The sequence below is a fragment of the Protopterus annectens genome, chromosome 5.part0 (assembly GCF_019279795.1).
Source record: "Protopterus annectens isolate FY-2018-M chromosome 5.part0, PAN1.0, whole genome shotgun sequence".
Classification (NCBI taxonomy): Eukaryota; Metazoa; Chordata; order Ceratodontiformes; family Protopteridae; genus Protopterus; species Protopterus annectens.
Window position 1 is genome coordinate 1223328593 of NC_056735.1, and position 14498 is coordinate 1223343090.

Below are 14498 nucleotides of genomic sequence, written 5' to 3' on the forward strand. Positions count from 1 at the left end.
CATTGCAAATGTAATTACTTTTCAGTGTTGGGAGTCACAGGCCTGCAGGTGGGGACACACATCACATATCCGTATAGCATAACTATATGTCACCTGATACTCTGTTAGTGGCATAGGTGCCTAACATATGTGTCATAAACACATGCCTTAATTGGAGTGTAAAGGGTACTCTCACCCTGGATCTGCATCAAAAACAAGGCTGACACAGCTGACACAGGTACACCTACAACTTGTTGCCCTCCAAAGTGTTCACACCCTCTGCCTATGGGTATTACCTGCAACAGCAGCTGCAGCATGTGCACACACAGCAATATATAAAGGTTTCTACTACAGACCTACCCTCTGTGACAAAGTAGTCTCCTCACCCCAGTAATGTCCATCTCAACAGTTAAGAATGGGACCCTGGTCTAGATGAAGGCCTCATATATTGCACAGCGGTTGCATGTCATTGGCTAATGATAGTGCAATTCAGCTGTTTAGGCTGCAATTAGCATATCAGAAGCACAGATTGATTTAAAGGCAATTACATGCTAATGAGAAGCAGGTTAAAAATGCAAGCAACTGGCTATGGGGAAGCATTCTGTATCAGATTTTCTCACACAAACACGCCTTTGTGAAACATTATCAGATGCAATCCTCAACAGAGAAGTACTGCACTCCAGCAGTTATGTAACTGTTTTTTGTGTATAATAGGATGCAGATGGGAAGATAGAGGTATGGGGAATGGGGACTATAGTAGTAAGCATGTCCTAGACCTGTGGTAATGACATGTCATTGATACCCTGCTGTCTTACACCTACAGGGAATGTACAATACACCAGGGTTGCATTGTCTTTTGTCATTGAGGCCCACTGGCGTTGTTGGACTGTCCATATATAGAGGTTGTAATAGCACACTACTATTTGTCTGGCACTGGTCTTATGACATATTATTGGGTGGTTGACCTTAGGGGCACATCACAGTGGACCGGAATGTTGGATGTATGATCATACAGCAGAATCTCTCATGGCACACAGGGAAATACTTCAGTAATGATTCTATCTCAGTTGTACACATGTAGCATGTTGTCACACTGTGGGGTATGACATGTGTGAGCAAGCAGTGGATAGTGTAGGCAATTTTGTTCTTGCTATATCTGTACATAGTGGATGTCCATGTATCTGATCCTGCAATGTGTTTCCCTTTTGGTGCATTTCAGGACAAATGTATTGCAGACCCCATGCCCCCCTCTCAGATGTGGAGAAGGAACTAATATTTAAAGAACTATGCTAGCATCACCACATCCTCTTATCCAGGGGGAGGCATAACAGGGAACAGTGTCAGGTGCTGTCCAATGCTGCCGTCCTGCTCCTGGTAATCTTGATACTGTTTTATTATGGAACATATATATATATATATATATATATATATATATGCTATTAAACTTAAGGGCCAGAAAAATGTTCTATGTGCACTTAGTTTTGTGGGCAGACCTTGTCTGGGATGTTAATGTCAGTAGCCACCAGAAGAGGTCATATGAGCAGGTTTGAAACTACTCTACAGACATGATGAATGCTGCATGATGAAGGGCAGCTGATGTAGCCAGGGACTGTGCCATCACAGGTGGAGGGTCTGCAGTGGAGCAATCACTCATGGCCACTGAGGAATTCCTGGCAAACCTAGGAATACATGACAGCTCCCAGGCATCCATCACACCATAGATCATGGAGGTGGGTGCCACAGTGTCCACAGAAGAGGAGCATGCACGTAAGCTTAATGTGATCACCATTGTAATACTATAGCAGTCAGTCTGCCAAGCTGTACATACCTTTACACAGTAGGTACTGTACACATGAGATATATGCAGATATTACCTTGTGCTGCAACATGCGTTGACACTGAAATTGCCTCACTCTTGCCTTTTTACAGGTCTGTCAGGTGTTGTCCAAGGCTGCGGTCCTTCTCCTGGTAATCTTGATACAGTTTTATTATGGAACATATATATGGTACTAAACTTAAGGGACAGAATAATGTCCTATGTGCACTTAGTTTTGTGTGTAACCAGAGTAGAATGTTTGTATTTTCCAGTCTGGAACCTTTACCTAAGGTTGCTAGAATGGGTAATCACAGGAGTGTAGTTGAATGAAGAGAAACAATTTTGCAGTTATAGTGAAGAGTGAATAAGCCTCCTGGTGTACATGAGGCAAGTAATCTGACATGCCTTTTAAAAAAACAAAAGGCAGATGGTACATACCATAGGCACTGAAACTTGTATTTGTATTTATTTGTAAAGAATGGTGCACTGGGTGTTATATGCTGTTTTATCAAGTATAGTATCACAGTGCATTACTGAAAGGTAAAGTGTACTGATCATGTTTTACTTGAGTTATCTGACATGCTTGTTATAAAGGCCTTGAGTCAAATGTGTATGTTGTGAGGAAATCTGCTGTGCATGAAAGTGGTGATGAGAAGATGGGAGACTGGTAATGCAGTTCTGGATCCCCATTATTATGGGATTGTGTGGATTTTCCATACATAATAGTGCAGGTAGTAATGTACTGCTTTTGTCTTGGTTTTCACAGGTAATGGGGGGGGTTGGGTGAACTCCATCACACAATCTGATGTTAGTGTCTCTTCAGACTCTGATGATGATGGTGGCCACAGTGAGGCACAGGTGGTGTTGTCAGGGACTGAATCTGTTCCAAAGGTTGACATCCTTCTTCTGCCCCCATTGTCACTGCACACAGTCAGTATGACCACACATACCCAGTCCCCAGAAGCCATAGATATTGGACAGTCATAGGGAGGAGACATTGAGCAGGACAGTGTGGCTTCAGTGAGTGTAAACACTGGCCATAGCCAGAGATCTGGTGAGGTCCCACACAGGTGGATTGACAGGGGTGCTTGTAAGGGGACTGCTGTCCATCCACCACCAATTGCAGGTGTCACATCACGGGTCACTCAGCGCATGTTTTGGGCCATCATAGAGGCACAAGCATGTTTTGAATGGAGCACCAGATGTATGCTTAAGGCTATGGATGTAGCACAGTCTGACATCCATGACTGCCTTCACTGCATTGTGAACACCCTGGATCGGTTCACTGATGCAGTGGACAAACAATGGGCTGAGACAGTATCTGTTTTGCACTGCACATTGTCTGTGCTGGAATGTGTGGTTGGAGTAGGGCAATGGACCCATGGATGTAGGTCAGCGACACCATCTGCTGAGAGTCCATGTGGCCATGCACAGTTATGCTCCCATAGTGGCAGTACATCTAGCACTACAGAGGGGAGTGTGCTGTCCACACCAAGATGTGGCAGGCCATGAGATCATGGTCCTGTGTGATCCTGTGAGGGACATGGTCGCAGCAGACAGCAGTCACCATTAGGTATTAGCAATGCATCTGACCTTGGGCATGATGGTGCCAGTGCAAGTCCTGGCAGAGCCAGATCCATTGCTCAGGACTGGAGACAGTGGACTGTCAACTCTACCATGTACTGCCCAAAGCTGTCCAACATACACACATGTAGGGCTAGCAGTGAGCTTGACTGTGTACGTGCACACATTCACACACCACTGTCACATGCAGGTCACATACAGACACACAGAGCACCACTCCATGGTCCATATAACCTGCTCCCCTTCCTGACTCACACACATGCTGTTACCTGTTTGGACCTGCCTAAGCCTCCAGCACCCCCACAGAACACCCTGTGCAAGTGATGATACCTGTGCTACATCCCTGTTATCCTTACCATCGATGCAAGGAAATTAAGTTATGTGTTTAATGCACAGGGTGACAGTATTACTTGACATGTGTTTGTGTACTGCAGTATTGTTTTGCCATGCCTCTTGTAGTAGTCATCAACATATATTGTATGCTGGCATGTGTCATGAGTACACAACATACTTTTGAGTACCTTATGTTGTATGATGTACAGGCAGTATTGTTACACAATGACAGGTATGTCATGGACCTGAGGGGATAACCTATGGACACACAGTGGCAGTAAAGCTGCACAGGATGGCATGGTAGCACAGCAGAAATATGACATCAGCAAGGTACAGCAGTATATGTGCATGTCTCCATAGGTTCATATGTGTATGACAGTCTAACAAGGGCAATGGCAACAGTCAGAGTACTCATGCATTCATAATTTGTGATAAGGTCTGCTACCCTTGATACATGTCACCTGTGTTTTTGGAACTTATACATATACAAGCTGTGATGATGGAGTGTACCCATCTACAAATAACCCATGTCCGGTTCAGACAGTTGGCCAACATCAGTTATGATTGTCATGTTCTGCATCCCGTTGTGTAATCTGCACATGATGTGTGTCACAACAGATGTGTCCTTTACATTCATGGGGGCCTGTTTCATGTAGGGTGTACTGTGTGTGTTACTTAGCAATCTCCTCAATATGTGCAATGTATACCACATTGATGTTGTAGGTGTGTAGAGCGGGTCTATATTAGAATCTCGAAGGTTTAATGCTTCATATCACTAAAGATCGAACTTTAGTGATTGAAGCATTAAACCATCGGAATTCTAGTTGACCCTATAAAAAGAAAAAAAAAAAACAAGTAAAGGGTATTTAGGTAGGGGGCAAGCCCCCTGCACCCTCACATGGGGGCTGTGCCCCCTATACCCCCCGCTACTTAAATATACCAACTTTGAGATCGCACTTCAACAGAGTATGGTGCGTAAAGGGAAGATTTCCCTTTCTTACACTGTAGCGCGATCTCGGAGTTGGTATATTTAAGTAGCGGGGGATGTTGGGGGTGCAGCCCCCCACATGGGGGGTGCATTGGGGCTTCCTGCTACTTACACTCATTAGTTGTTTTGGGGGTTTAAAAATATTTTTATTGGGGTTCGATTGTTTAATAGTTCGATGCATACAGTTCGATGTTTATGCATTCAAACTATTAAACTTTTGAGATTATAATATAGACCCGTGTAGAACATGTGAGACATGTGTTACTCCTGTCATGGCATCATGAGAGGTACACAGTGCGATCTTACACTACCATGTATGGAGACATACACAGCCCCATCAAAGCATGTAGGAGATGGATTACATTTGTAACGTCATGACACGGACTACATAGGACATGTTAAAACCAAAAACTAAGCGTCACAGTCCACAAGCGCAAATGAATCCAGTCCTTAGGATACCAAAACCAACGATTTATTGAATAATCCACAATAGTGCTGCAAAAACAAGCAATTGTATTGCTTGTTTTTGCTTCAATAAATCGATGGTTTTGGTATCCTCAGGATGATTCATTTGCGCTTGTGGACTGTGACGCTTAGTTTTTGGTTTTGGTTTGTATTTGGCGCCACTTGCTCTTGTTTTCTACATAGGACATGTTATCTACACTGTGTATTGGTGTACCGTGGCACCTTTCTGGCTGCTACAGTTATACAATATACCTGTGTGGTGACATGTCAAGTGTGCCATTGCACACAATGATAGGTGTGTTGGCTGTCACAGTCAGTATAGCACTGACAGTTTGACATTTACATCCAAAACCTGTCAGTATAGGTGGTACAACAGTGAATGCATCCCCACATCCTAATTAATAGTGACTGTCAAAGGGTACAGTATAGTGTATGCATATCTTCATGTGTAATGGCTCAAGTGTGTGCAGTGTGCCGACACTACAATGTTGTGCTGTGGTAGATGATATCCCACAGGGTAGTATCATGCAGTGGTTGGCATGTTGTCTGTGTCAATGGCACAGACAACAACTGACTGTGTCATAGGCCATCCTGGATAACTTTTGGGTCTGTGTGGGAGTTAGTGATGGCTTCCAATATGCAAACAATTGCTAATGTACCAGACAAAGATCACTGATAATGGCTGTGACTGCAGGAAGGGAGTACTTAAAAGGTGCATGGTATTAATGGCGGATGGTAAATCCCACTGTTGAGTGGCATCAGTGTAGCTTAGGTCTCCCAATGCTATGTTTCCAGGGTATGAGTCTCAGACACATGCCTATATACCAGCTGACATACCACTCTGAACATGACATGCATAATTTCAGCATGGCCTACTGCCTTAATATACACATAAACCTTGTCAGGCCAAGGATGGTGGAGTGAGACTGCTGTCCGATATCCATCACATAGTGTGAAAGTCATAGGGCTCTGCCAATCACAGTCAGTAGGCATGATCTGGCAACATTAACAGTGTTTGACCCAATGTCAGTAGGTGTATGACAGTGTTAGTGCTGGTATCCATGCTAACCCCTGTCATGACATTTCAGGTGACGTGACTCAGAGATCTGTGGACACAGCTTGGCACTACATGTTAGTTGTCCTTTGTGCAAGTAAGTGTAGCAGTTACACCCATCATGTTACAAGGTGAGAGTCATGCAATATGTCTGTACAGACCACAGACAAACACGTTACAGTTGTGTAATATATACACACTGTGTTCCCTACTGGTGTTATGGCTCCCTTGTCCACAGTATGTTCCAGGTCCTTACCTACACTGCCCTGGAGCAGTGCCGTGACATCCCCACATGGGGAACCAACATATATCATCATGTGTATAGCAATATGGGTGACTACTACAGCTCCCCCATGTGCAGTCCACCCTGGTAGGGTCTGGCCACATGACAGTCCCCTTAGAACTACCAGTACATACCCCCCTTGAAGACAATACAGACATATATGTCAAGAAAGCCATTTATATCCTCCTGTGGGATGCTTGACATAGCATTACTACACCTCCCCCTTCAGATGAGATCAGCATGTTTGCAGAGCTCTACACCCATACATTATGTCATCAGCATTACAACTGCATAAACCTGGCTGTTCAGAACAGGAGGGACACAGGCTCATCATTGCTCAGCACACCTGACTCATGGACAAGTGCCATTAGCAGGCTGTGCAATAACAGGTGGACATTGCTGTTTGACAGTTGTGGTTGGAGAGCCCCCCCTAACATGGTGGCACAAACACCTCAGATAACAGCAGCACATAGTGTTGTGATGTTGTGTAACATGGTAAGAGACAACTGTCGCCACTCACACAAAGCAGAACCAGAATGCACAGAGTTGTGACATGTGTAACCCCGAAGCACAGGTCCAGATAGTCGCTGACCACAGATGTCATGATGCCACATATGATGGGTCTGTACTCATAACTAACCTGTACTCCCACACTGTCTGCAAAATGTACACTCCCTATTCCCCACCATATGTTACACATGATAATCCTACAACCTGTCCCAAAACAGCCATATAGCAGTTCATAACTGGCCTCACAGTGGAAGGCATATAGCATCTATTGCACATGCTAACATTCCAGGCTGACTCCCACCTGTGATCTGACAATGGTTACTAACAACATTGGGAAGCCCTTGAATTCATACTGACACCACTATCTGCACACCAGCTGAGTGGAGTATAGCACCTGTTCTACCCTTGCACTAAGGAGGTACATCCACTGACCAGCATAACTATACAACTCATTGTGTAACTATCCATAACTGTATGCCCATAGGGGCGATCATCATGGAGCTGATCAGCACACATATCTGTGGTGTAAACACTGTTGAGTGTGCACACTTTGGAAGTGCAACAAGGGGTGCATGACTTTAACACGTGGTGGACATTTTTGAGGCAGTCAGCAGGGATATGGGTGAGGATAAATCAGACTGTACAACCCCAGAATGAGTCAAGCTGTCGGACTATACCACCCATTCAGGCATGTACAAAGCACCCATGTAGGCATCCACGATACTGTCATTGTAGGGCTCACTATGTGGCCCATTGATGATAGACATGCACAACATAGGGACATCTGACTCCAATAGCTGATCGCTAAGCAGCAGTGCTCAACAGGGCATAGTCCTGGGTCCTCTATTGCTCAGACTGGATGTCATCCCAGTACATGTGAGTACTGAATGACTGTGGCTAACAATGTTGGCTGCTGCCTGTTAATTAGGAGCATTCATAGAGTCTCTGTGTTATATCAGTATCCTGCAAGAGGGTATCGCAAAACACATTCCTGGTGACATACTAATGGCCATAATCGCTATACATATATATATATATATATATATATATATATATATATATATATATATATATATATGTAGTATCATTACCATCAGGTAGAACTATGTCTCCAGTTAGCAGCACATCAGTCCAAACATGTGATGTACATACCAAGGGTTGAAAAGTGGGCACAGAGACCTGGCCACACAGGTGTACACCTAATGTGCCTCAGATCACCATGTATCTACAGTGGTATGACAGGAGTTATAAGACACAGCTGAGGCCACAGTCATCAGTAGGTGACATACTCATACCCTCCACATACTCTTTCCTCAGCATGCCAATATCTGTCTCCAGCAGCCATTTATTACTTTACCTGCTGTACTGGCACTTGCAATGGTCCCTCACAAGGCCACTGCACATCTTCAGCATGTGCTCACTGTTGGTCATCTACAATGGGTGTCATTGTCACCTCTGGCATATACTCTACTCAGAGTTGATCTGTGCCTTGCATATAGGGCAAGGTGTGACCCTGCTGGAGTGCATATGCTGCCTTTTTGTAGGGAGCATAGTAGATGGATGACTCACTCTACAGACATTAACCTACTATGTGACATAAGTACAACATACTTGTGGAAACATTTGTCTAGCAGACATAAGCACACCCTTGAAACAGACTCTGCCTAATGGTACACAGAACACCTCAGTGCACCTCACCACATGCCATCTATTTGATTGGCTGGGCTACCATCATGTCAATACACAACGTCTGCCTGAGTCCCTCTTGGACTGGGACAATATGTGCTGATCCTGTTCAGAGGGCTATACAGATGTCTTTGATTGTGAGGGCTGAATGGCCATTATGCTAGTTAAGTTCACATGTTTTTTTGGCTCCATAACATGATATATAATACTGTAACAGCCTCCCACACAGTCATGGCTACATTCAGGCTAGCACCGATACCACTCACTGAATACAGGACATGCCAACGCACACATGTAGTGCCAGTTGGCTGTATGTAGATTAAAACACTTACCTATGTAGTGGTACACACTACAGATCACAGTACCCGATGCTTGCAGCACACCTTATGTCTGCTAGTACTATCCATTTAGAACATATAATGCTTGTTGGTATCAGCAAGCCTTGTTATGTTTAATCATTTGGTGGGGGCACATCACCTGCTACAAATAAAATAATGCAAAACCCTACCTATATCTAAGTTACAAATGTTATCATACATATGCCATGTGGATATATACACGCACCAAGCTGGGCACAGTGAGATTACAAACCCTCCCTATTTAGTCTTCCACACAACAGAACACAGTACTTATTGCATGTGCCATGGCTTATATCTAATACTACACTGTCAGCTAGTACTCTTAAGGTGGCTGACATCATCAGGCCTCATAGAAGAGGGTGGTTTGGAAGCCAGCAGTAATTTACACTGCCAGAAAGTGCATAAACATTACAGGTGGATAGCCTATAAGGGTATGTCCATTTTTTGCAGGGGGATACACACACGTACACACACACACACACACACACACACACACACACACACACACACACACACACACACACGCACACACACACACACACACACACACACACACACACACACACACACACACACACACACACACACACACACACACACACACACACACACACACACACACACACACACACACACACCAAGTGGCCAGGAGTGAAATTACAACCTCTACTTATCTAATCTTTTATACTATAGATCCCAGTACTTATTGCATGTGCCAGCGCTTACATCCGATGCTACCTTCTCAGCTGGTAGTCTTAAAGTGGCTGACATTATCAGGCCTTGTAGAAGATGACAGTTTGGAAGCCATCAGCAATCTACAGGCCCAAAATATGTATAACCATTGCAGGCGGATAGCCCATGAAGACATGTCCGTTGTTTTATAGGGGGATATGCAGAGATGCACACACACACACACACACACACACACACACACACACACACACACACACACACACACACACACACACACACACATGCACACACTCCTGCACCAAGTAGTCTGGAGTGAGATTAGAACCCCTACCTATTTAGTCTTATGCACTATAGATCACAGTACTTTTCACATCTACCACAACTTACATCTGATACTACACTGTCAGCTGGTAGTCTTAAGGTGGCTGACATCATTATGTCTTGTAGAAGAGTGAGGTTTAGAAGCCAGCAGCAATCTATAGGCCCAAAATGTGCATAACCATTGCAGGTGGATAGCCCATAAGGGCATGTTCATTGTTTTGCAGGAGGATAAGCACACACACACACAAAAATAAAAAAAAATAAATAAAAATAAATATCTGACACTACATAGTGATAGATAATATGCCTGTGAGAGAGAAATACTGACAGATGGATATGTATATGTATATGTCTGTATGTGTAGACATTTATACATAACAGGTCATTTCAATGAAAGGCCAACAGAATTGCGCTAATTTTTCCTAAGTGTACGGATATGTCCAGTGGGACTGTCAGTACTTATAATGTGACTCCAGGCCACATCTACCTGTACTCCAGTCCCGAATTTTGTATGTTACAGATAAATAACATCTGCTCCTGTTTCTGCAGTGCTGCACTTCACTCAAATATCCACAGCATTTCCCAGCTGTCTACTGTACCTAATATGTGACTGAGGTTGGTAATGTTACACCACTGACAGACTGACAGTCTGCATACCTGTCAACTGTGCTGATTTTCACAGAATGCCCAGAGTTCTGCCTCATATGTTCATATGTTCCTCTTACATTTGTGGTCTTCCAGTGCTTTATTGAATGTTGACATCAATACATTCTACTAACTTCAGAAAAAAATTGCATTTCAGACTTTGTATCCTTCATTAAATATGTGATAATAAAACATCTCTAATTCCAGAAACTGTCTAGGTTTATGTGACAGATATTTCAGTTCTATCCCTATATTTGGGCCTCTGTCCCCCAATCTTTCTGGCTTTGTCCAGATTTCTTGCACTAAGAGGTTGAGTGATATGACATTTTGTGAAAACACTAAAATAGTACCATCTCACATGCGAAAGATGTGAGTAATTCCAGATTAGAACCATCAACACCATCACCCATGCTAGCTTCCCTTGTCCACTGAACCATATGGGTCACTAGACAGAGAGGAGTCGTTCATAACACAATCAACAACATACATATGTACAATGCTATCCTGTGTGAAGAGAGACATAAAATGTGTGAGCTATGTTACAACAGTGAGATTGCCTGGTCCACTGATATACCATAGCTAATTTTCGGTTAATGCAGTTATATGGGTACACTGCTATGTTGGGGATGGGGGGACAACAGCACTTGATCAGCTTGGGTAGACAGTAGTCCAAATATCATGTGTGCCCATTGTTTAACATCACTCTTGCCTGATGCCATAAATATTCCAGCCTAGTGAATATTAAAGAACACATACTATTGGACTGGATATCTGTACTCCCATGTAGATGCTAAATCTGACCACATAGCCCACTATATTCCCTTGCATAACAGCAAAAGATTCATATATATATATATATATATATATATATATATATATATATATATATATATATATGATACCTTATTACAGTAATCCTTACAATTAGGGTTAGAGATTTACTTTGCGAATGCAGCAGTTGACAGAACTGTAGTTTAGGGGTGCCTCTGTGTGATGCAAGCAGTACACAGCCAATACATGGCTAGGTACAGGTTATGTGGGTTGCCTGGCATCGGCTACTTTAATGTATGAATGTGAGTAGAAGTGAGCTGTCAGTCCCAAGGGCCCTAGGTTGTCAGTGAATGTGCTATGTATTGTCTCTTAGCCAATGCCAGGGCATACTGAGCATGCCTACATCTGCCTACAGGTACAACATCAGGGGTATCCTCAGAGTCCTCCTGTGAGTGTGGCTGTGGTGACCTAGGCACTGGTGGGGGGCTGTGTATCTCTACTCTTTGCTGATCCTGCTGCAGCTGCTTCTGCAGGATCATATTTTGTAGCATGGCACAAATTGTGAACCTTTGTGCACATGTGGCTGGAGAGTACTGCAAGGCTCCATCAGATATATCAAGGCACTGGAACCATGACTGAAGCAACCCAAGCACATGCTCTATGATGTTCCTACTGTGTGTGTGTGCCTCATTATGGCATTCTTCAGTGGGTGCGTGTGCATTTCTAATGGGTCAGCATCTCCCAGTAAATGGCCATGTGGGATGTCCCCCCTAGCAAACATCTGGTACAGTTGTGATGCATGCCAGATATGGGAATTGTGTTAGCTGCCAGAGCTGCCAGCGCACACATTCATGATTATGCCCTGGGCATTGCATATGACCTGCAGTTGATGGAGTTATAGCCCTTACGCTTGATGCAGATTCTACCCTCCTCACTGGGTTGTAACTTGATGTGTATATGGGTGCATTCTATGGCACCCAGTGCATCATTGTAGTGTGCTACATGGTAGAAGTGTTGCATATTGCTGGTCCTTACCTCAGGAGTGAGGGGAAAATACATGTGCTCACTGGCATTTGGTAGCATGGCATCCAGAAACTGATGGAGTACGTTGGATGCTGATGCCTGTGAGACCCATATCACATTCTGAGTTGGTCTTTTGAAGGTACCAGTGGCTGTTATTCTAAGGGCTGCACTTAACTTTGTTTCCACTGTGATGGGTTCCCTTCTGTTGGTTCTGGGTCTGAGTTGAGGGCAGCAGAGCTCAGCGAGTGTTTCTAGTATGTCCCTGTCCACCCTGTAGTGCTCTACAATCTCCAGCTCATGTAGCTCCTGGAAGGTTACCCTGGGCCTGAACACTCTTCTCCTTTTCTGCCTAGTCCTATTGTCAGCAGCAGCAGCATTGCCTTCAACATATAGCACATATAGATGTAAGCAAACCTGCAGCAGCTCCTAGCATTCTCTCAGTTAGAATTCCCAAGTCTTTACTCCAATGGTGCAGAGTATGGGGGAAAAATCAGATTGTAGGATGTATGCATACTTTATAGTGCTCTACTGTAGGTGCTAACTGTGTGATTGGCTACCTATGATGCATTGCACCTGCCTAGTATATTATTAACATAATTTAATGGCCCTAGTTTAAGTTAAACAAGGATCAACAGTAATCAATACATCATTGGCCTTTTATATACTTTCAGTGATGCAGTGCAGCATGCAAACTTGTGCCCCACAGGTAAAGAAAGCTTAGCATTTAATGGACATACACCCTCCAGACTTGTATGCTAGCATGGCAGTGTGCCATGCAAATATCCGGAAACAAGCACCTCGAAGGTAAACAAAGCTTAGAAGTTAGTGCACACCATCCCCCCCAGACATGCATGGTCAGCATGGTGATGCACTGTGCAGACAGGTGCAGCTAAGCTCCAGTCAGCTCAGCAGTTAGTGGGGACACCCTCTCCTGATGTCAGCTATCTCCTCTCTGGGCACTAAGATGGTTCTCTGCCTACACAGAGGGGATCTGTGGACATGATTACCCCATTATGCTAGTCAGTAACTCCACCTAATTTACATAGGGATCCGTGCTCATGACCTGGATACTACACACATCCAAGCCCTACCACATTAGCAACAGCACTAATGCACCATTGTAGATATTCCATGCAGGGTTTTGTAATACATTGCTGTCTCATAATATTAATTTTCTTTTTCCAATTTTTTTTTTATTTTTGTTTTTATAAGGCATGTTTGTGCACTGTGGCGTGCCATGCAAACATGCCAAGATTATTAAAACTAAATTTATTTTAACATATTTTCTGTAACTTTTGGGACACACAGAGGATAATTTTGCTCATCTGTCTGCATTTTTACAGCCCTATTGTCTGTTTACATTCCTGTACATGGAATTTTTCTGTATACACTACGAACACTGACATGGGGTCTTAAGGGCTGCCTATCTGATTGCTCTACCTGTCTCATTTGCATGAGATTCATCTGCATAGGAGGTGATTTGCATGCCATGGAACTTCTCATATTCGAGCTTGCATGCACGCCACCCGGCTGTGCTTATTGGATCTCAAATATGCTTACTTTTGTGTAAGCACCATGGCATAATGCCTACATGGTAAATAAGACCATGTAGGCTTTATTAAATTCCCCCATAATATACTGCTGCTGAGGGTTAAACAAATGGAGACTGGGCTAGATACCTTCCTCAAACCTTTTCAGATTAGATATGTGATTCTGGAAGGAATGGCAAAGAGCACCAGGCTAACTTTTTCTTAGACTGGATTCAGAAAACACAGAAAAAGTCAGGTATTGATTTTAGTAGAGATTATGCAGTTATATCCTCTTAGTAGTGCATTTCCAATAAGTACAAGGCTAAAAAGCTACATATAAAGGAAGGGATCTTAGGGACAAATCAATGCAAGTCTTGAGGAGCACACCTATAGCAAGATTAAGGTTGTTAAATCCCAGAAGTGCAATAATTTATATTTTATAACCTGCAGAATTAGAAT